Source organism: Ceratotherium simum, chromosome 4 (assembly GCF_057802395.1).
Source record: "Ceratotherium simum simum isolate JZ-2026a chromosome 4, ASM5780239v1, whole genome shotgun sequence".
Classification (NCBI taxonomy): domain Eukaryota; kingdom Metazoa; phylum Chordata; class Mammalia; order Perissodactyla; family Rhinocerotidae; genus Ceratotherium; species Ceratotherium simum.
In genome coordinates, this window is record NC_141903.1 from 43,873,735 (window position 1) to 43,899,316 (window position 25,582).

Genomic DNA, 25,582 nt, shown 5'->3' on the forward strand with positions numbered 1-25,582 from the left:
GTGACTTTTTTTTTTTGGCTGGAGATTTGCCCTAAACGAACATCTGTTGCCAATCTCCCTCCTTTTTCTCTTCCTTTTTTCCCCCAAAGCCCCAGTACATAGTTCTATATAGTTGTAAATTCTTCTGGCTCCTCTATGTGAGCTGCCACAGCATGGCCAGTGACAGACAAGTGGTATAGTTCTGCGCCCAGGAACCGAACCCAGGCTGCTGAAGCGGAGCGCATCGAACTTTAACTGCTAGGCCATCAGGGCTGGCTCTTGTGACTTTAAATAAGCAACATAATGTCCCTAACCTCATGGAGCCTCAAAACTAGAATGTAGACACTTTCTAATATAGGATTAGGATTATAGAATTATTCAACATATACTGCGTTTGGCATATAATAATCACATGATAAATTATAGTCTTCATTATGGGAAAAAATAATAGAGTATTAGGAAAAAATTATGGATCTCTTCATCCTCTGAGTATGTATTTGGGCAGAAGGTGTGCTGTGAACTTGTATGTATGTGTGTACGCGCGTGTGTTCACAAATATGAGCACAGAGACGTAGGTTTAAACTAAAAGTTGAATGTTAAAGACTGACTGAGTTTGGCTTGAAAGGTGCAAAAGTAGTAAAAACATATTCAGTCTCCTTTGTATGAAATCACAGCATGATGTATTATAAACAGAATCAAAAGAAAATCAGCAAGTCTTATATTCACGTGGGATTCTTAGGAAAGTAACAACTCAGAGCTTCAATTTACTCATCTATAAAATGGCAATAATAATTTTTCTCTGCCCATATAACAGAATGATTTTACATATATTTATGTTTACTTATTTTATGTTTATATGAATATACAGATATAAATTTTAAAATGTTATTCACCTTTAATATTAGTAGTAAAAGTAGTATCTATAGTAGTAGCTATATGTTCCTATGATTGGTTTATATTCACTACTTAAATTAGAATATTTTCACCCAAAAGGTACATATATTCATTTTGGCTTCCCTGATGTCTCATTGAATTAGCATTAAAAATTAAAGGGAAAATAAATACATTCAATGAGACAAGAAGAGATGAAGTGAGTCTGGGAAATTTTAACTTTGGGAACATTCAACTGAATTTGACCCAATCCAATCATAGTTAAAAACATCCAGATAGGAAAATGAATGTAATATCACTCAATATTTGTGTGTGTGTGTGTGTGCGTGTGTGTGTGAGAAAGAAAGAGAGAGAGAGAGAGAGACATTACCCCTTACAGAAATAGTAGAGAGAAACTAGGCATATAATTCATTCTCTATTTAAAAAATAAACTCTAGACCTCAGAAAAATAAATACAACAACAGGTAAAAACAAATCGTAGAGGGCGAAGAAAAAACTCTCACTATCCTAACCTCCTATTAACCATCTTGGTTTCTTAAATGTATCGATATGTATACCTTACCCCTAACAAGTGAAGTACTTTGGCACTCTCTTATGTCCATTTGGTCTTCTCCTTCTCCTTATCCTATTAATGATGGCTAGAATTTTAGTTCTGAGTTAATGTTGGACACATGTTTTCATTAATACTAGTTTCTTTTTTTTTAATAGACAAAAATAATTTTTACTGAGACATTTGATCACCCTTACTTCACATCTATCTTGCCTCATCTCCTAAAATCATTTCTCTCTTGTTTCTCAAAAGTGTTCTTTAGGTGGATCTCTGTGTGACAACTCTTCTTAGGTTTTTATTTTTTAATGCCTGAGAGTATTTTCATTACATATCTTCATCTGAGTGGTAAGTAGGCTGGACATAAAATTATAGATCAAAGTTCATTTCCTTTTATACTTTAAAAATATTACTCCATTATCCTCTTACTTCTTATTGGTATTACTCACAGTATTACTGGTGAGAAGTTCAAAGTTAATCTACAGTTTTTTCCTTTGTAGGTAATACCTTCTCTGAAGTTATACAGTATTCTGTTTTTGTTTCTGATATTCTTAAATTTCTCTACAATGTTTCTATGTGTGTATTTTTTTCTTTATATCTTCTCTTGATGTACTATGAATCCATTATATCTGAAGCTTGTTTTTGTAATTCCGGGGAATTTATAACCATTATTTCTTCAAATATTTTCTTCTCTCAATTTTTTTTTCCCTTCTAAACCCTCCATTGTATCTCCTTTTCCTATCCTTCATATCTCTTTACACTTTCCTTTTATATTTTTTAATTCTTTATTATTTCCTGATGACTTCTGGAGGGTCTCCCAATCTGATTTTTCAATTCTACCAATTTGGTCTTCAGCTATATCCATCATATTATTCATCTTATATATTAGGTTCCATACTTCAAATAATAACTTTTTCATACTTAATATTTCCACTGTTATTATTTATGATTCTAGTTGTGTTTCATATTGCTAATATCACCCCTTATCTCTATAAACTTAGCATGCTTATTTTAATTTATTGGTTCATGTATTAGTCAGAATAGATTATGATGTAGTAACAAAAATCTCCCCAAACTTCAGCGGTTTAACTCATGCAAAGTCCACTATAGGTCAAGGCAATGCTCCAGGATGACACTACGTGGTGTCTCAGGAGTCCAGATGGATGGCAGTTCCACCATCACGTAGTTGAACCGTCTGGAAGATGTAACTTATTCGGCCAACATGGTAGGGGAAAAGAGCTCTGGAGAATCTTGTACAGGCGATTAAAAGCTTCACACAGAAGTAATAAACCATAACTAAAGAAGTGGCCCAATACGAGCCACATGATCTTGCCTAACTGTAAAGGTAGAAAACTGTAACCCTCCTATTTGCCAGAAAAGAGAGAAGAACCTGATAAGAACGAACATTACAAATCTAGTACTAGAGTCCTTCTGCTTCAGTACTTCTGCTTCAAATTACATATACTGTCCTATTTATTGATTTTCTTTTGAGGTAGCTGAACTCCTCCAGTGGAGAGGAAGAGTCACAAACTATAATGGTTAATTTAATGTGTCAACTTGGCTATACCATGGTACCTAGATATCTGGTCAAATATTATTCTAGATGTTTCTGTGAAGATAATTTTTAGATGAGATTAACATTTAAATCTGTAGACTTTGAATAAAGTAGACCATAATGTGGGTAGACCTCATCCAATCAGTTGAAGGTTTTATTAGAAAAAGACTGATCTCCCTGCAAGAAAACAGAATTCTGCCAGCAGACTGCCTTCAGACTTGAACTACAACATTGACTCTTCCCTGGGTCTCCAGGCTATTCTGCAGAGTATGGACTTGCTAACCTCTACTATCAAGTGAGCCAATTCCTTAAAACAAGTCTCTCTCTCTCTATATATACATATCTCCTATTGGTTTTGTTCTCTGGAGAACCCTGACTAATACACTAATAAAGTTTGAGAGTCATGGAATCTCACTAGCAAATGGTCATATATTTTTTTACATATGCAAAAGTAAGATACTTATATGCAATCAGTTAAGAGTGCTGTCTTTTTTCCACTCTATTTCCATTTCCATTCCAATACATATGATTCACAGTAACTTCTGAGTATAGTTAAGTTATTACTAGCTGTATCTGTGTAGAAATAGCTTCTTGGAATAGTGCACTGTGCCAACTCTTCCTGCGTCATGACGTAAAAGAGGTCATATTGCAATATGAAAATGCTCTCCAGTGTCCAGCACTGAGAACATGATGGAAGTGGTTTGAAATGCACAAACCCAGAAAATAATATGTAAAAAAATGATTCCAATCATCAGATATGGAAAATTGTAAGAGGCCAATTTGTTAAGTTGTTTCTCATTGACTCCTAGTCAAAATGGAAGTTCTCTGCTTTTAGGAATATACTTGAAAATTCAAAATAGTAATTTCGAATGCAACATACAATTTTTCTTTTTTGATACAAATCATGCAAAATAGGATTGATTAGATGTCCTGTGATTATAAAGCACAAAAACTATAGTAATATTAAAATATGTCAGTCTGTGAAGTTATGTTCTATGCATCTAGGTAGCAGTAATAAAAACAAATTTTGAACAATCATATTATAGAAAAGACTAAAATATATTTTTTGTTTTAAATTGTAATTATCTTTAATTTTGGACAAATGAAGGGGTGATCAAAGAGAATAAAGCCAAAAAAAATAGAAAATTAATTTTAATTAATAAAAATACTTTTTTAAAATTTAGTGATGTTTGTGATATCTGTCAGCCTTTTAAAATGTGTATTTTATTGTGATTTCTTGTGTCATCCTAAACAAAAATTCATTTTCATATATAATTTTGTATTTTTAATTTTGTTTTTCTTTTTCTTTTTTTTTGTGAGGAAGATCAGCCCTGAGCTAACATCCATGTCAATCCTCCTCTTTTTTTTGCTGAGGAAGACTGGTCCTGGGCTAACATCTGTGCCCATCCTCCTCCACTTTATATGGGCCACTGCCACAGCATGGCCTGACAAGCAGTGCATCAGTGCCAGCTGGGATCTGAACCCTGTCTGCCAGCAGCGGAGCGCATGCACTTAACCGCCACACCACAGGGCCAGCCCCTGTTTTTCTTTTTTTATAAAATATAAAATTGTACAATTTTCAGGCCTCATAATCCCAGATCCACCCCTTCTCAGAGGTCTCATTCTCTGTCACAGTCAGATTCCCAGTGGTTGAGCCCCGCAGATGCTCCTGCAATCCCATGGGGCAGGACCAGAGTAGGGGCTCGCAGAAAGAGACCCACAATGGTGGGGGGCTGGTTGTTGCCCCGGGTTCTCTTTTTCCACTAGAGGAACCAGAGGCTCAAGGAAGACGTCTCCGCGCGGTGCTGCGGCGGCCTAGGGGAGGGGCAGTGTGGTCAGGGTGTAGCCGTCTCGCTCGCTCTTCTGAGGTCCTGGTCTCCGTGGTACGAGGAGGTGCTTCAGCCTCGCCACCGTGTTCTGGGGTTCTCTCAGTGGTGTTTGTCCGTGAGTGGCTGTTAGTTGTTCTTATGAGGGGGAGAGAAGTCAGGAACGACCTATCTGGCCACTTTGGTGACGTCACTCTCCAGAGGTCTCATTCTCGCGTCTGATGAACCCATGTTCTCCTGGAAGCATCAGCTATTCTGTCTGGTTAATGGAGAAGGGCACAAGATCAAACACTGATTTGGATCAGTCCCGGTGAGTTGGGGAGGCGGAGATGAGCCCCCAGAATAGAGTATCTCAGGTTCTGCAGAATCCTTGGAGACCTTTTGGCTGACCCTCAGCAGGCAGCTACTCCAATCAGGGTTTCTTTAGAGCCTTACGTGAATCAACAGAGGCAGGTACATTGTACTCCGTAGGCTGTAACCTGGGGCGTATAGTGGAGAAATAAATGCTGGAGAACAGCTGGTCAGTCTACTCCTACATTAGTAACTCCTCGCGGAGCAGGACTTTTTTGCACTGCTGTAATACTCTCGGCACTGGCAATGGCACGGATCCTTTGAGCTGCTGGCGAGAGGTAGGTGTCTGCAGTAAAACTTGCATGCCATGACTGATCCAAGGCAAAGCAAGAAAATGGCAAATGAGGCTTAAAAATGCTTTCTCTTCTCAAACTTTGGCATGTATCAGAATTACCAGGATGACTTGTTTAAACATAGATTGCTGGGCTCTACCCTAAGTTTCTGATTCAATAAGTCTGGGATTAGCCAATAGTTTGCATTTCTAATAAGTTCTGAGGTGATATTGATGCACTAGTCTGAGGACCACTGTTCTAACCCATTCTCCCATTTGCTGCCTCTGGCCTTCCTCTGCCCCAGGCTGATACTACACAACTATCCTGTGCAAACCAGTTCTCAGATAGTCTTCCATCTGGGAGGTGGGGTACAGAGGGTGGTGGTGGTGGGGGGTGTTTTTCTTTTGTTATTTTCTTAAATCCATGGTTCCATTTTGCTTCTACAGTTTCTCCAGGGTTCATTTTGGAGGACAGTGCCTGAAACTTGTGTTATTTCACCATCTTGGCAAAACCAGAACCCACACCTCCTTTAACTTCCTCCTGCCTCCTTAGTTTAATATTTACCTAAAACCTTGGTGATGAGTCACCCTAGTTTTGCCAAATTAAAATGAAATGATATAGAAAATGCCTCTATTCTTGTTCAATTAAATAACAACATAAAGGACACCACTACCTCGAGGTTGTCATCTGAAATCATGTCCAACAATAGATTGCGTCTATTACAGCAACTTCCCTCTGGAAAACCCATTAAAATAGAAGAGCAGCTTGATGGAGAAGGAAGTGGTAAAAGAGCATGAAAAGAAAGCAGGGCAGTGCAAAAAGTTTCTAAAACCAGGAATTGTGAGCCCAAAGCTATAGTTACATGAATTTTAGACCAAGAATTCTCAAACTGTTCAATGTTTCCCTTATGTTGGAAATAAAGGCTTCAGAATTTTGATTATGCAGCAGTATTTTAATTATATATGTAGGGATTTTTTAAATCTATTGCCATTTAAGTAACATGTATAATAACTCATAATAAAATAAACAGTTTATAGCCAATGACACATCGTAAAGGGAGAAACTAAACCTTTTTTTAAATGAAGGAAAACTAAGAGGATAAAAAAGAAAGAAAAATTGTGTATTAAGTAAACTCTACAGTGAGACTGGGATCTTATCAAAGGCAAAGTACCCATGTTTACCTGAATCACTCATCACACACACACACACACACACACACACACACAGACACACACACACAGAGACACAATAATACATCTCTTGTCTGTAAGTGTCTATATTTGTACTCTGCTTTCAGGCGGAGTCCTTTGATTGCTCTAAGCTTGCCTGCTATAGGATGAAGACTAGACTGTAGATTTGTAAATAAAATAAAAGAAACTAAAGTAAAGTGATTTTAAGCTATTAGAAAAAGTTATACGTACACTTACATGGTATACATGCAATTTCTCATGGAATTGTTCTCCTGGAACCCTCTCCTCCCACCCCACTACTCCAACATATAGAGGAACGGAGAACGCTCTGAAAAACCCTGCCCTAGGCGATGTAAAAGATCTAAAATCAATAACGGGGCAGATTTAAAAGGAGGATTTTTCTCTTTAAATTGGGAAGAGTTGAGGTAATTTTACGGCTCCTCAGAGGCAGCTGTCAAGAGAGCCACAGGTATAGAGCGCAGTGCCTGAGCCTTGCTGCCTCACCCCGTGCTACTCTCCAAAAGAAGCCCAGGCCCCTTGTCCGTGGCCCTGTTCTCCCCGAAGAATGGCTATGAAACATGAGGGCCAAATTACAGTAATTTAGACTTTTTAACAATTTTCTGGTAGCAGAAAATACTTCACAGTCATCTGTGGAGTGGAGTGAGGTTGATTCAATCACATTTTGATTATGAAGGAATCCTACCCTGCTGAAATCTGCAAAAAAAATGAGTCAATATGTCTTGTTTCTGCAGTGTTGTTAGTGCTCATAGTTCCTAGGGAGAGCATTGTTTCAGCTAGTCTTTTGCTCACCATGTAAATTATTCCACCTCAGTGGTTCAAGAAAAATGAGCATGGAATACTAAATTGCAAATTCTTTGATCAGATTTAGTAAAGTAGAATCTCCCCCCTGTGGTCTTGACTGTGATGAAAGTTTCTTTGTACGTCAGAATTGTTCGTCAAGACATTTTGTTGATCAGGAAATGCCTTTGCCTATCTAAAAAGCTTAATGAAAGAATCTCCAATCTACAGTGAGCAGTTCTCCTTCTGACAGCATCGGTTTTTATTAGGTATATGGCTGCAATCCTCAGCCACAATAGAAAAAAAGACAACTTTGTAGGTGCAGCAAAGTTTGGAAAGTGTGAGGGTGCCAGAGAAAATCACTGGAATATGTCACTTGCTTCACAACTTTCTGTGCCCACCTTCAATTTACAAGGGTCTGTATCCTTGGAGAGAAGTATTCTTTGTGGACTCATTGCAAAGAGTTTTCTCTGAACATGAATGCTGCAGCTCCCCAGGGTGTCATGAAGAGAGACTGAATAGGCTGTATTTTCACCTACAGAGTTGCTGAAAGCAACAACACAAAACCTCCTCGATGTAACCAATACCAAATAGTACAATGCCTGCACTTAAGATGCTACCATTCTCTAAAGTATGATGTTTTGAATCCTCAAGAACAATTTTGTAACACAAATAACCTGTTCACTAAGAGAGCAACTATAGACATATTTTTTCCCAAGGCAGGAAATCTGTGCATGAAGGGGTTAGAGTGGGCCCAGAGTGGACTCCTCTGCTTCTTCCTCCTGGAAAATAGAGAAGAAGCCCTCTGATGGAAATACAAACCCACAGGAAAACAGTAACAATAACTGGACTTTCTACTGTTGTGAGGAATCAATGGGGAAGATAATTTGTGGGAAGGAACAGAGAATAGGACTTAAAAGAGTCAAAGTTTTGCCAACAGAGTGTTTTGGGGTTATAACCCCACAGAGATAGATAGATGACATTCTTGAGCTAATTCTTTACATTCTCTTTAGAATTGTGTTGTCTATGAAATGAGGATTGACAAAATTTTCTCTAAGATCCACTTAAGTTTGAATATGGCATCTAAGGAATCTTCCTCTAGAAAGGCTAAGAGGTCACTGTAATCACATATGATGCCATGTTCTTTTCTACCTTTGGTTTAAGGCTGAGGCCGCATTTTGGTTAAGAGATCAGACCCGAGTCAGGCATACCCCTGGTTGAATACTGGTACTTCCACCTACAAGCTACTTAATCCTGGGAAAATTGTCTAATAAGTCTAAGCCTCAGTTTCCCCACCTGAAAAATGGGGAGGAAAATAATTTATTGTATAGGGGTGGTTGTGATGATTAAATGTGTTAATGCAGGTGCTGACTTGCAAAATACCATGAACATGTGAATGTTCATATGGAACATTACAAGAAATTGTTTTTTTTTTTTTAAATCACATTTTACTCTTAGAAATGCATTTACTCTTAAGGAGACCAAATTGGCCCAGCCATTTTCACCTTTGGCTCTCAGCATCGATCCACATTCTTTTAGATGCTTTAAGAAGCCTGTAACCATTTCAGTTTACATGACTGCTAGCAATAAAAATCGATTCTGTTCCATGAATCATTTTTTAATTATTATTATTTTTTTTTCTGAGGAAGATTCGCCCTGAGCTAACACCTGTTGCCAATCCTCCTCTTTTTTTCCTTGAGGAAGAATAGTCCCGAGCTAACATCTGTGCCAGTCTTCCTCTATTTTGTACGTGGGACACCGCCACAGCGTGGCTGGTGAGTGGAGTAGGTCCACACCCAGGATCCGAACTCGCAAACCTGGGCAGCCAAAGCGGAGCGTGAGGAACTTCAACCACGCAGCCATGGGGCCGGGCCTGTTCCATGAACTTTTTTCTCAGGACTATTAGTTTAGATCTTTGTTTTTTGTAGCCTTCACATTGAAATAACATGGAGAATACTACTGACCTCATCCATTTTGGTGAAACCAGAGAGATATTTGCTTTTATCAAGCATCCTTCATTTTAAAAATAACTATTACTCAGCAAGCTTTTAATCATTCTTTTTTTTTTTCAGGTTTCCAAGATTCTTCATATGCTGCCTGTTTTTTCTTTTTAAACTGAGAAGAAAGAAGAGAAACATTTCTATAAAAATTGTTTTTTCACCAAGAAAAGTAGTACAAAAATGTTGGAGATATGGTAGGGGAAAGAATGAGACGTCTGTGAGCAAGATGTCTGTCTAGTGTGTCTGTGAGCAAGAAGGAGAAAACTGGAAGGGAATGATAGGCAGAGAGAAAGAAACAGATTGAGAAACTAATTTTAAGCAGAATCAACTAAAGGGAAGTAGAAGATTTGAAAAAATAAGAGAACAGGCACCAAAAAGAGAAAGTCTGCGTAGAGTGAAGAGAGACAAGAAAAAATTTATAGCAGTTCATATATATGATAAATTCAGCCCACATTTGAATAGAAATGCCAAAAGAAACACCAAAGAAGGATCTAATGAGAGATTTTCATCACCCACATAAAATGGAGATTCTTTTCCCTAAACTTTATTTATTTAATTTGTTTTGGTCAAAGTAGTTTACTTTCAAATTTCTAAAACTTATTGCCCTTTTGTACTGTTTTCTCATTCCTTTTACAATTATTATTAAGGCTAAATAATTCATTGAACTATAAATATATGTTCTATTCTTAAGTATTTTTCCCTCCTCTATCCAGAGAAGGTAGTGATACCACCACTCAAATCATTTATAGAAATGGTCTAAAGTAGTGCACTAAGAAAATGTGCTTAGGCTTCTGTGTCTACCAGTATGACATTCTAGATACCCCAGATGTCATATCCACTGAAAACAAATAAAAATTTTGGAAAAAAAATATTAACCCATGTAAATTCTTCCTTGCGCTGGCAAGAAACTAAGAAATAGTTAGAGGCTTTTGGCGACTGTGAAGCTGGGGAGATCCCAGCCTGTCAAGGACATTGGATCTCATTGTCCTCCTAGACCTTCCACCCTTCCTCGAAGCCACTCAATAAAATGGTTTGTCCACCCTCCCCACCCCAATAAATAGTCGGGGGCCAAAAATGAAGTGAAAGAGGGAATTCATAGAGATAAGTAAGTGTCCACCAACTTTCACCGGGGGTGACTGCTGGTCCCTGGTGACCCTGAGCTTCTGTTTTGGTGCTATCACAGGAATAGCGGACGGAAGACTAACCCTAGTTCCTGCAAGATGGAAACTGAAGAAGAGACCCTGCATGAAGCTGAGACTTCAAAGGGCTACACTCTCAGTGCAGGGGTGAACTGGACATAAAAGCACATTGCCGAGGAAATCTGCCTGTCTTGATGGACAGAAGGAACAAGAAGAAATCCCCCTTAATAATGTGAATGAAAAACTAACCCTCAGAATGGTCTACAGTGCAAGTGCTAAAGGGGATATCAGTAATGAACTGTTATTATTAGCTGTTACTTTTAAAAAATCCATTATCTTGCCAAAATAAAGGGAGCTATGTTAAGGTTGTAGAGAAGGAAGGAATATTGGAATAAAATGTGTTTCTTTTATTGAAATTGGAAGAGACTAAATTCAGCAGTAGGGTAGTGACGGCTTGTATTTGTGTGTGGATACAACAAAAGGACACAGGCAGGAAATGTGCATCTTTGGAAGCACCAAAACTAATTTAATCGATAGCCTCACAAAGACAGAGATTGCAGGTTCTTACTCAAGGCCCAACAGAAGCAAGGCTCACTGAAGGGGCAGCCCATTCAATTCTGAGAGAAAAAAAAAAAATTGGTCTTTCATGATTTTTCCAGGGGATGCATTGTGCCTGAGCGCCATAGAGTCTTCATTCTCTCCTGTTCTAACTTCCCTAAATCTGATACTCAATAGAAAAAAGACGGCCCATAGGTAATCACACATTTAAAGAGCATCTCTGGAGTGTCTGCTGTGAAGCTGGCACTGAGGTAAGCAAAGGCAACACAGAAATGAATGAGATATGCTCTGAGCCCAAGAGGAGCCTAGTATGGGAGGAAGAAGAATGTAGACTGAAGCTCTAAGATATAACAGGGAAAATGATATGCTACAGAGGTTTGGAATAGCAATGTATGGTGGGAAAACAGGAGGCAGAGCAATTTCGCTTTGACAGAGAGCACCAGTGATTGTTTCTCAGCTGAACCAGAGGAAGGAGGTCTTAAGAACAGGAGTAAAAGAGTTTGTTCAGTGAGTAAGAAGAGAATGGTATTCCAGGCCGGAGCCATGGCATGGGAAAAGGCACAAAGACATGAAAGGACTTTGTGTGTTCATGTAAAGATAAAATGTGTTACAAAGTAACTCACCAGCCAAGTTACAGCAAGAGCAGCCACTTGCTGGACCATGGGTAATGGACTTCTCTAGTCTTGTGTGGTGTGTGGTGTGGTCAAGTTCTCCTTCACAGCAAGGGGTGAGATCGACCATACCTGATTCAGGGATTCCAGTAAATGTCAGGTCTCCTAGACATATTTGCCTGCAAAAATTGTATTATCTATTAATTGGGAAGATCAGGAGTGGTACTTGGAGTTGCAATGTAGGGGTGCTGAGAAATTCACTTGATGATAAGACAAACACAGGTGGAGAGGACATAGTGTGTCATTCTTATTATGGGAGGCTACTTATTTGTATATGTATACAAAATGAGTTTTTATATCTCAAGAAATCTGTTAAAGGCCACAAAGTAAAAGACATGATCCTTGTTTTTAGTTTTCTTACAATGTAGTTGAGGAACTAAAGTATGCATTCATTCATTGATTCATTCAACCAATTTTTTCTTTTTTTTTGTGAGGAAGATCAGCCCGGAGCTAACATCCATGCCAATCCTCCTCTTTTTGCTGAGGAAGACTGGCCCTGGGCTAACATCTGTGCCTATCTTCCTCCACTTTATATGGGACACTGCCACAGCATGGCTTGACAAACGGTGCATCAGTGCACGCCTGGGATCTGAACCCGGGCCGCCAGCAGCAGAGTGCGCGCACTTAACCGCTATGTCACAGGGCCGGCCCCCTCAACCAATGTTTTTGACCACTTGCTATGTATCAACTATCAGTCTAGATGCTGAAGACATAGCACTGAAAAGGTTGAGATCACTGCTTACATTGCACTTATATTCTTCCGGAAATCACCAAAAACATACAAATTTTGATGTAATCATCTGCAGCCATCAAACAGATATGGTATAAAAGACATTCCAAACATGGTGTGGAATCACTCTCTTTTTATATACAGAGTCCAAGGCCCCAATCACTACACATCTCGTGCGTTTTAAGAAGTCCCCCTGGGGAATCTTGATATGTGGTCAGGTTTAAGAAACAGTAACACAGACCCAGTGCTTCTCAAACCATCTATGGTGAAGGTCCAACTTTCTGGTCATTTTAAAAAGAAATTTCTAATCCGTGGTAGACCAATACTTTTACAAAATACAATAAAAAATAAATTACCAGAAAAATGAAATGCTGCTTGGATATCTCAGCAATATCAAATTGCTATAGAAGTTTGTAATTGTTTGCCCTCAATTCCCGCACCTCTTTCACTGTTGTGGACAGGTGACAGTGTGCACACCAGCACCAGAACATTTTGAGCAGCACTGGTCTAAATTATAAGTGGTTTTGGAGTTCATAAAGGTACTCCAATGTTGTTTTGTGACCCAGGAAGATAGCAATTGTCATCAAATATGCAAAAAAATGCTTGTGTGATTTACAAGCATTACAAATTACTTCTTTAGAATTTTAGAAACTGCAGAAATTAACCAAATGAATGCTCACTTTTGTGAGACTGGCTGTCTAAGTCAGCTAAACAAGTGAACAGAGCTCATGTTGGTACAAATAAATTTAGATATATGTACCAAATATGACAGATACATATTTCATATATGTTTATATAGATACTTGTGTATCTTTTGCCGTGTACAGGCATACCTTAGAGATATTGTGGGATCAGTTCCAGACTACCACAATAAAGTGAATATTGCAATAAAGTGAGTCATACAAATATTTGGTTTCCCAGTGCATATAAAATTTATGTTTACATTACACTGTAGTCTCCTAAGTGTGCAAGAGCATTATGTATAAAAAAACAATGTACATTCCTTAATTAAAAAATACTTTATGGCTAACAAACACTAACCATCATCTGAGCCTTCAATGAGTTGTAATCTTTTTGCTGGTGGAGGGTCTTGCTTCAGTGTTGATGGCTGATGACTGAACAGGATGGTGGTTGCTGAAGGCTGGGGTGACTGTGGCAATTTCTTAAAATAAGACAACAATGAAGTTTGCTGCATCGATTGACTTTTCCTTTCAAGAACAATTTCTCTGTAGCATGCAATGCTATTTGATAGCATTTTACCCACAGTAGAACTTCTGTGAAAATTGGAGTCTATCTTCTCAAACCCTGCTGCTATTTATCAACTAATTTTGTGTGATATTCTAAATGCTTTGTTGTCATTTCAATAGTCTTCACAGCATCTTCACCAGGAGTAGCTTCCACTCAAGAAACCACTGTCTTTGCTCATCCATAACAAGCTACTCCTTATCTGTTACAGTTTTATCATAAGATGGCAGCAATTCAGTCACATCTTCAGACTCTACTTCTAATTCTAGTTCTCTTGCTATTTCCACCACATCTGCAGTTATTTCCTCCACTGAAGTCTTGAACGCCTCAAAGTCATCCATGAGGGTTGGAATCAACTTCTTCCAAACTCCTGTTAATGTTGATATTTTGACCTCTCCCCATGAATCATGTATGTTCTTAAAGGCATCTAGAACAGGGAACACTTTCCAGAAGGTTTTCAATTGACTTTGCCCGGATCCATCAGAGGAATCACTATCTATGGCAGCTATTGCCTTATGAAATGTATTTCTTTTTTCTTTTTCTTTTTTTGCTGAGGAAGATTCACCCTGAGCTAACATCCATTGCCAACCTCCCTCTTTTTGTGCTTGAGGAAGATTAGCCCTGAGCTAACATCTTTGCCAATCTTCCTCTACTTTATATGTGGGACACCACCACAGCATAACTGGTGAGTGGAGTAAGTCTGCACCCAGGACCCGAACCTGTGAATCTGGGCTGCCAAAGAGCAGCATGCGGAACTTGAACCACTCTGCCACAGGGCCAGGCCCTGAAATGTATTTCTTAAATAATAAGACTTGTAAGTTGAAGTTACTCCTTTATCCATGGGCCACAGAATGGAAGTTGTGTTAGCAGGCATGAAAACAACATTAATCTCATTGTACATCTCCATCATAGCTCTTGGGTGACCAGGCACATTGTCAATGAATGGTAGTATTTTGAAAGGAATCTTTTTGTCTGGGTAGTTGGTCTCAACAGTGGGCTTAAAGTATTCAGTAAACCATGTTGTAGACAGATGTGCTGTCGTCCAGGCTTTGTTGTTCCATTTATAGAGCACAGGCAGAGTAGGTTTAGCATAATTCTTAAGGGCCCTAGGGTTTTTGGAATGGTAAATGAGTATTGTCTTCAACTTAAAGTCACCAGCTGCATTAGACCCTCACAAGAAAGTCAGCCTGTCCTTTGAAGCTTTGAAGCCAGGCATTGACTTCTCCTCTTTAGTTATGAAAGTCCTAGATGGCATCTTCTTTCATTATAAGGCTGTTTTGTCTAAACTGAAAATCTGTTGTTTAGTGTAGCCACCTTCATTAGTTATGTTCGCTAGATCTTCTGGATAACTTGCTGCAGCTTCGACATCAGCACTTGCTGCCTCACTTTGCCTGTGTTACAGAGATGGCTTCTTTCCTTAAATATCATGAACCAACCTCTGCTAGCTTCAAACTTTTCTTCTGCAGCTTCCTCACCTCTCTCAGCCTTCACAGAATCAAAGAGATTTAGGGCCTTGATCTGGATTAGGCTTTGGCTTAAGGGAATGTTGTGACTGGTTTGGTCTTTTCTTTCTTTCTTTCTTTTTTTTTTTAATTTATTTTTATTTTATTATTATTATTATTTTTTTTGTGAGGAAGATCAGCCCTGAGCTAACATCCATGCTAATCCTCCTCTTTTTGCTGAGGAAGACCGGCTCTGAGCTAACATCTATTGCCAATCCTCCTCCTTTTTTTCCCCAAAGCCCCAGTAGATAGTTGTATGTTGTAGTTGCACATCCTTCTAGTTGCTGTATGTAGGACGTGGCCTCAGCATGGCCAGAGAAGTGGTGCATTGGTGAGCACCTGGGATCTGAACCCGGGCCACCAGCAGCAGAGCACGTGCACTTAACCACTAAGCCACGGGGCCGGCCCTGGTTTGGTCTTCTATCCAGACCAATAAAACTTGCTCTATATCAGCAATAAAGCTGTTTTGCTTTCTTATCATTCATGTGTTCACTGGAGCATCACTTTTAATTTCCTTCAAGAACTTTTCCTTTGTATTCACAACTTGTCTAACTGTTTGGTGGAAGAGGCCTAGCTTTGGGTCTTTCTTGGCTTTTGACATGCCTTCCTCACTAAGCTTAATCATTTCTAGCTTTTGATTTAAAGTGATAGATGTGTGACTCTTTCTTTCACTTCAACACTTAGAGGCCATTGTAGGTTTATTAATTGGCCTAATTTCAATACTGTTGTGTCTCAGGGAATAGGGAAGCCCAAGGGGAAGGAGAGAGATGAGAATGGCCCATGGGTGGAGCAGTTAGAACACACACAATGTTTACTGATTAAGTTTGTTGTCTTATTTGGGTGCAGTTTATGGTACCTGAAAAAAATTACAATAGTAACATCAAAGATCACTGATCACAAATCACCATAACAAATATAATAGTAAGGAAAAGTTTGAAGTATTGTGAGAATTACCAAAATGTACAACAGAGACATGAAGTAAGCAAATGCTGTTGGAAAATTGTGCCAATAGACTTGATCGATGCAGGGTTGCCACAAACCTTCAATTTGTAAAAAATGCAAAATCTGCAAAGTGCAAGAAAGTGAAGAACAACAAAATGAGGTATGCCAGTATTGTATCTGGGACTAATTATTTTCGATTCTACACAACCACACCAATATCTTATCCTCTTCTACATTATTCTATGTGAACAGTGAAGGTTGGGATATAGGAAAGGAAATTTAGAGTTGATCTATATTAAACCTTTTTTGTTTAGTATTTATTTTAGCTTGATATATGTCTTGCCTAAAGGGCTATTCACCTCAAAAATCACTTTGTAAGTCATTCGGAGTTAAGTAAACATCTCAATGGCTTACGCAATGAAGCAACACATCAGCAATGTATTTCATTAGTTTATTCAGCAAGCATTTTGAATATTCACTCTATTTACAATAAGAACTTAAAAAGCAAAAAAATAAATAAAATCTTTAAAAAAAAAAAAAAGAAAAAAAAAGAACTTAAAAAGCAATTCAACTGCAGTAGAAAGTCATGGTAAGACCCAGTGAGAGGTGGGGTGAAGGCTGACCTCTGTCTCTCCTCTACTCCCTTTCCCAAACTCTCCTCATTTGTTCTAAAAGATGACTAACCAAATATGTAAAGCAGTTGTGTTCTTCTTCTTTTAGGTTACTTGATGAAATCCCCCCAAAAGTATCTTATTATAGATTTAAAACATCTACTGATTAAATTCAAAGCCCACAGAGAACACTCTGATTGGAAAAATTTAGATAAGAAAGATAAGCATGGGGCTGGCCCAGTGGCACAAGTGGTTAAGTGCGCACGCTCCACTGCAGCGGCCTGGGGCTCGCTGGTTCAGATCCCAGGCATGCACCGACACACTGCTTGGCAAACCATGCTGTGGCAGTGTCCCATATAAAGTGGAGGAAGATAGGCATGGATGTTAGCCCAGAGCCAGTCTTCCTCAGCAAAAAAGAGGAGCATTGGCATTGGATGTTAGCTCAGGGCGGGTCTTCTTCCCCCCCCTAAAAAAAAAAGAAAAAAAAGAAAGATAAGCTTAACTCTTTTAGAAAATAAAATCCATTCTGCAAAACTTTTGTATTTACTTATTTAGATTTCCACTTACTCTATTCAGAGACTGAAAGGAAAAATTTCTTCCATGTCAATAGAAAAAGGATTTTTGTCTGAATTGTATGGTACTGGAATAGATATAGACTATAGCTTAAACATTTTCCTCTTGGTTTTAGGAAGATGTTCATTCTAGAAATGTCTAATGTCTTACTTTAATCTGTACATAATCTATATAATAGTATTCAGGTAGGGTTTAACATTCTTAGAATAACATAATAGAAAACACTGATAATGAGTCTCAGTGACAATATTTTAGAAGCCATTGTGGAATATTTATGACCAGTAGTCAAGAAGTTGGAGGTAGACTGATGTCAGCAACATGGTGGAGTGAGCTGTTCTCTTTATCTCTCCCCGTGTGATCTACAAATAGATGGACATTCATTGACCAATGGAGGATACCCACACAGCACAACAGGACACTGAGAGACCCACACAGCTATATATCTGAAGCGGAATGGACTGGGCCTCCAGGAAGTAGTGGAGATAAGTAAACACTCCTTGGCACTTCCCCAGTAGCCCTGCATGCATGTGTGCGTGAACAATTTCCCAGCCTGGAGCGCCCATACTGCTGCTGCGATCCCGCAAGTGGGAATGTGCCTTGGTGCAAATGTAAGAAGAGGCAGTGGCAGCCCTTAGCCCACATGAGAATGCTTTCCCAGCCAGTGAGAGAGTCCACTGTGCCATTGTGATCCTAACAAGTGGCTTGGGCTCAGACTCAGTGAAAAAGCCCTGTCCACCAAGTACAGCAGCTGCAGAGCTACATGTGAGAATGAGAACACTTTCTCAGCTGGTGGTATCATGCATAGTACTGCTGTGGCCCCACAAGTGGGAACATGCCTCAGCGTGACTGTAAGAAGAGGTGGTCGCAGCCCTGAGGTGGCATGTGAATGCTTTCTTAGCTGACAGGAGCACCCACTGTACCCCACAACTTCCAGCAGATGGGGTGGGATCATAAACACAGCTCCTGCTCCCACCTAGTGGTAGCAGGTGGAGTCTGCAACCTGATACTACCACAAATGCACTGGCAAAAGATTAGTTCATCAAACACCATGAGAAACTACAGCAACAATTCTGAGCAGGAAAAAAAGACAAGTCTCTGGAATCCAACCCTGAAGTCACAGAAATTTACAATCTAAATGACAGAGAATTCAAAATAGCTGTCATAAAGAAACTCAACGAGTTACAAGAAAACTCAGAAAGACAATTCAATGAGCTCAGGAATAAAATTAATGAGAAGAAGGAATACTTCACCAAAGAGATGGAAACCATAAAAAAAACCAAGCAGAAATTCTGGATATGAAGAACACAATTAATGAGATAAAAAATAATCTAGAATCCTTAAAAAATAGAGCTGACATTATGGAGGAAAGAATTAATTATTTAGAGGATAGAAATATAGAAATGCTTCAGGTGGAGGAGGAGAGAGAACTAAGATTGAAAAAAAAGAAGGAATTTTTCAAGAAATACCCAACTCAATTAAGAAAAGCAACATAAGGATTATAGGTATTCCAGAGGGAGAAGGGAGGAAGAAAGGAGCAGAGAGCCTGTTCAAAGAAATAATAGCTGAGAACTTACCAAACCCAGGGAAGGAACTGGATTTACAGATACATGAAGCCAATAAAACTCCTAATTACTTCAATGTTAAAAGACCTTCTTCAATGCACATAATAGTAAAACAGGCAAAAGTCAATGACAAAGAAAAAATATTAAGGGCAGCAAAGCAGAAGAAAATAACCTGCAAAGGAAACCGTATCAGGCTTTCAGATTTCTCAGTGGAAACTTTACAGGCTATGAGAGAATGGAATGATATACAAAAAATACTGAAAGACAAAAACTTTCAGCCAAGAATACTCTATCCAGTGAAACTATCCTTCAGACATAACGGAGAAATAAAAGTTTTCCAAGATAAACAAAAGTTGAAGGAGTTTATCACCACTAGACCTCCCCAACAAGAAACGACCAAGGATGCTCTCATACCTGAAACAAAAAGGCAAAGGTCCACAAAGCTTTGAGCAAGGAGATAAATACACAGACAAAATCAGACCAATCTTTCAGACCAGGGTAGCAAATACTTAATTATAACTTAAAAGATAAAGGGAAGGAAAGGATCAAAAGTAACTATGAATACTTCAACTTAGTCACAAACTCACAACACAAAACAGAGTAACTTGTGACAACAATAACTAAGAAGGGGAAGAGAAAAGGGATGGAACCTGCTTAGGCTAATGGAGATAAGAGTCTATCAGAAAATGGACTATCTCATCTGTGAGATGTTTTATACAAACCTCCTGGTAACCACTAAACAAAAAATCAAAGCAGATCCACAATTCATAAAAAAGAGAAAACTGAGAGAACCTCCACAGAAAACTGCCAAAATGAAATGGCAGTCAGAAATACAAAGGAAGAGAAACAATAGAAATATAGAACACTCAGAACACAAGAGATAAAATGGCTATATTAAGCCCTCATAGATCAATAATCACTTTAAATGTAAATGGATTTAATTCTCCAATCAAAAGGCACAACGTAGCTAGATGGATTAAAAAAGAAGACCCAACAACATGCTGCCTCCAGGAAACACATCTCAGCTCTAACGAAAAACATAGGCTCAGAGTGAAGGGATGGAAGATGATACTCTAAGCAAATGGCAAACAAAAGAAAGCAGGTGTTGCCATACTCATATCAGACAAAGCAGACTTCAAGACTAAAAAGACAATGAGAGACAAAGAGGGGGAAATATATAATGATAAAAGGGACTTTCCACCAAGAGGACATAACACTTGTGAATATATATGCACCTAATATAGGAGCACCAAAGTATATAAAGCAAATATTAACAGACCTAAAGGGAGAAATTAACAACAGCACAATAATAGTAGGGGACCTCAACATCCCACTTACATCAATGGATAGATCATTCAGACAGAAATTCAAAAAGGAAATAGCAGATTTAAATGAAACATTGATCAGATGGACTTAATAGATATATAGAGAGCATTCCATCCAAAAACAGCAGAATACACATTCTTCTCAAATGCACATGAAACATTCTCAAAGACAGACCATATGTTGGGAAACAAGGCAAGCCTTAATAAATTTAAAAAGAATGAAATCATATCAAGCATCTTTTCTGACCACAATGCTATGAAACTAGAAATCAACTACAAGAATAAAGCTGGGAAAATCACAAATATGTGGAGACTGAGCAACATGCTACTGAACAACCATTGGATCAATGAAGAAATCAAAGGAGACATAAAAAATTAACTGGAGACAATTGAAAATGAAAATACAACATACCAACTCTTATGGGATGCAGCAAAAGCAGTTCTAAGAGGGAAATTCATAGCAATACAGGCCCACCTCAACAAACAAGAAAACTCTCAAATAAGTAATCTTAAACTACACCTAATAGAAGTAGAAAAAGAAGAACCAATAAAGTCAAAAGTCAGCAGAAGGAGGGCAATGATAAAAATTAGAGCAGAAATAAATGAAATAGAGACTAAAAAAACAGTAGAAAGGATCAATGAAAGTAAGAGCTGGTTCTTTGAGAAGATAAACAAAATTGACAAACTCTTAGCCAGATTCACTAAGAAAAAAAAAAGAGAAGGCTCAAATAAATAAAATTAGAAAGGAAAGAGGAGAAATTACAAGAGATACACAGAAATACAAAGGAGTATAAGAGAATACTATGAAAAACTATATGCCCACAAATTGGATAACCTAGAAGAAATGGATAAATTTTTAGACTCATAAAAATTCCCAAAACTGAATCAAGTAGAAATAGAGAACCTGAATAGACCAATCACAAGTAAAAAGATTGAAATAGTAATCAGAAACCTCCCAAAAAACAAAAGTCCAGGACCAGATGGCTTCTCTGGAGAATTCTACCAAGCACTCAAAGAAGATTTAACACCTATCCTTCTCAAACTATTCCAAAAAATTGAAGAAGATGGAATGCTTCCTAATGCATTCTATGAGGCCAATATTACCCTGACACCAAAACCAGGCAGGGACAGCACAAAGAAGGAAAATTACAGGCCAATATTGCTGATGAACATACATGGAAAAATCCTCAACAAAATATCGGCAAACCGAATACAGCAATACATTAAAAGGATCATACACCATGATCAAGTGGGATTTATACCAGGGACCCAGGGATGGTTCAACATCCGCAAATCAATTGACGTGATAAACCACATTAACAAAATGAGGGATAAAATCACATGGTCATCTCAATAGATCTAGAGAAAACATTTGAGAAGACTCAACATCCATTTATGATAAAAACTCTCAATAAAATGGGTAGGGAAGGAAACTACCTCAACATAATAAAGACCATATATGACAAACCCACAGCCAACATCATGCTTAATGGTGAAAAACTGAAAGCCATCCCTTTGAGAACAGGAACAAGACAAGGGTGCCCACTCTCACCACTCCTATTCAACATAGTACTAGAGGTTTTGGCCAGAGCAATTAGGCAAGAAAAATAAATAAAAGGAATCCAAACTGGAAAGGAAGAAATGAAACTCTCACTGTTTGCTGATGACATGTTTCTATATATAGAAAACCCTAAAGAATCCATCAGAAAACTATCAGAAATAACCAACAACTACAGCAAAGTTGCAGGGTATAAGATCAACTTACAAAAGTCAGTTGCATTTCTGTGCTCTAATAATGAACTAGCAGAAGGGGAAGTCAAGAACACAATCCCATTTACAATCGCAACAAAAAGAATAAAATACCTAGGAAGAAATTTAACCAAAGAGGTGAAAGACCTATACACTGAAAACCATAAGACATTATTGAAAGAAATTGAAGAAGATATAAAGAAATGGAAAGATATTCCATGCTCATGGACCGGAAGAATAAACATAGTTAAAAAGTCCATATTACCTAAAGCAATCTACAGATTCAATGCAATCCCAATCAGAAGCCCAATGACATTATTCATGGAAATAGAACAAAGAATCCTAAAATTTATATGGAAGAACAAAAGACCTCGAATAGGCAAAGCAATCCTGAGAAAAAAGAACAAAGCTGGAGGTATCACAAGCCCTGACTTCAAAATATACAACAAAGCTATAGTAATCAAAACAGCATGGTAGTGGCACAAAAACAGACACACAGATCAATGGAACAGAATTGAAAGCCCAAAAGTAAAACCACACATCCGTGGACAGTTGGCTCCTTTAACAAAGGAGCCAAGATTATAGAATGGAGAAAGGAAAGGCTCTTCAATAAATGGTGTTGGGAAAATTGCTATCTTGCACCATAAACAAAAATTAACTCAAAGTGGATTAAAGACTTGAATGTAAGACCTGATACCATAAAAATCCTTGAAGGTAATATTGGCAGTACACTCTTTGACATTGGTCTTAGCAGCATCTTTTTGAATACCATGTCTACTCAAGTAAGAGAACAAAAGCAAAAATAAGCAAATGGGACTACATCAGAGTAAAAAACTTCTGCAAGGCAAAGGAAACCATGAACAAAACAAAAAGACAACCTACCAACTGGGAGAAAATATTTGCAAATCATATATCTGACAAGAGGTTAATTTCCAAAATATATAAAGAATTCATACAACTCAACAACAAAAAAACAAACAACCTGATCAAAAAATGGGCAGAGGATGTGAACAGACATTTTTCCAAAGGAGATATACAGATGGCCAATGGACGCATGAAAAGATGTTCAACGTCATTAATTATTAGGGAAATGCAAATCAAAACTACAATGAGATATCACCTTACACCTGTCAGAATGGTGATAATTACCAAGACAAAAAATAACAAACGTTGGAGAGGATGTAGAATAAAGGGTACCCTCATACACCGCTAGTGGGAATGCAAACTGGTGTAGCCACCGTGGAAAACAGTATGGAGATTTCTCAAAAATTTAAAAATAAGAATACCACATGATCCAGCTATCCCACTTCTGGGTATTTATCCAAAGAACTTGAAATAAACAATCCAAAGAGATTTATGCACCCCTATGTTCATTGCAGCATTATTCACAATAGCCAAGATGTGGAAGCAACCCAGCTGCCCATCAACTAATGAATAGATAAAGAAGATGTGGCATAAATATACAATGGAATACTCCTCAGCCATAAAAAAAGACAAAATCGTCTCATTTGCCCAACAACATAGATAGACCTTGAGGGTACAATGTTAAGTGAAATCAGCCAGACAGAGAAAGACAAATACTGCATGATTTCACTCATATGTGGAAAATAAACAAACACATGAATAAAGAGAACAGATTAGTGGTTACCAGAGGGGAAGGGGGCTTGAGGGTGGGCAAAAGGAGTAAAGGGGCCCATATGTATGGTGACAGATAAAAATTAGGTTACTGGTGGTTAGCACTATGCAATCTATATGGAAATTGACAAATAATAATGTACAATTTACACAATGTTATAAACCATTAGGATTTCAATAAAATAATTAAAAAATAAAAAAAGACATTGGAGGTATATATTTCTCATAGAAGTGATGGTGGTTTGAGGAAATGAATGTTTTAACACACTGGTAAAGACATGGGTTAGCAATAATAAAAGCGTTGCTTGTAGGATAGGATCAGAAGTTGGAGACAAAAGCATGACAGAGATTCAAGCAATATGCAAAGTTAAAGAAAATCCATGTTCTTCACCAGCTGCCTATTTCTTTCTCTGTGTGAAAAATCGTGGAAAATAATTTTTATTTGAAAGATTAAAAATAACCTGAAGTGTCACTTTTGGCAGGTTGCCAGCTGAGGCAAAAGGACTTACCTGCCTTTTACTGCTTTATGAATCAGCAATTTTTTTCATAAGCATTTCCTCTTATATGTCAGTCAAACAACTTGAATGCTAGAAGTTAAAGAATCTTCTCACCTTCATTATAATATCGTTTAGTTCTACTCCTGCATTGCTTTGTTACTTTAAAAAGACTAAATTTTCATTCATTCTTTTACCATTATAAGTGTCTCATTGGTGGAGATTCACTTCTGAAAGTAATAAAAAATTCATTCACGGTGCCGGCCCAGTGGCGCAAGTGGTTAAGTGCGCCCGCTCCGCTGCAGCGGCCCGGGGTTCAGATCCTGGGTGTGCACCGATGCACCGCTTGTCAAGCCATGCTGTGGCGGTGTCCCGTATAGTGTGGATGTTAGCTCAGGGCCAGTCTTCCTCAGCAAAAAGAGGAGGATTGGCAGATGTTAGCTCAGGGCCGATCTTCCTCAAAAAAAAAAATTCATTCAATTCTTAGGGGAAGGACTGGTTATGAATTACATTACCAGAGCAGTTCTTGATATGCCTGTCCATTAAAATAAAATAGAATAGTTAGAAACTCCAATTAAATCATAAAAGGAATTTTTAAAAGTTACCATTTTGAAGGACTGACTTTATTATTGTGTCATTCAATATGCTTAAGCAATAGGTCCAGCCTTCTAAATCCCGAATAAACAACCCATTAAAAAATTATTGTAAAATGGTTTTAAACTAGAAAGGGTAGCCATTAAGTAATATCAAAAACCAACTGAATGCATGAAGAGTTTAAATTTACAAATTTAAAAACACCGAACAAAACATCTCATGCTTTCTTTTACAAAATAAGCAGGAAAAAAATCTTCTCTAATGTCTCTACACATTATGTCACAAATCATAGCAAGTATTATTATTACAGATTAAAGTGTCAGTAGAAGGAGCATTCAAATGCATAACCAATATTGACTTACAAATTATTTGCATAAAAATTACAAATTATTTTAACAAATTACAAATTATTTTAGTTCTAGTAGAATCTTTGATATGGAACTTTTTTTAGTGAAGCAGCCAGATGAACTGACAGTAGAAACTCCAAATTTCTACCTAAGAAGGGTTTAGGGGTTAATAATATGGTTGGAAGGGGTCCCTGAAGCTGAGCTTGTAAAGAACTCTGCACTCCATCAAGAATTCATGACTTAGCTACATCATAGAAGAGGAAATGGATGATGGAATGTTGGGGAAGGTGTTCAAGACACAGGTACCTCTGGTACCCCGGTCAGTAGAATGGAATTGATGTGGAAGGAAACTGAAAACAAAGAAGGAAAAGGAAGCAATCATGGTCTCTACACACTTCAGTTTTGGGCCCACACAAACTATGTGGAGATATCTTTTCAGCTTTAATCATTCGTGAGAAACTGGTCCGGCTAACAGGGGTCTTTATACAATTAAATT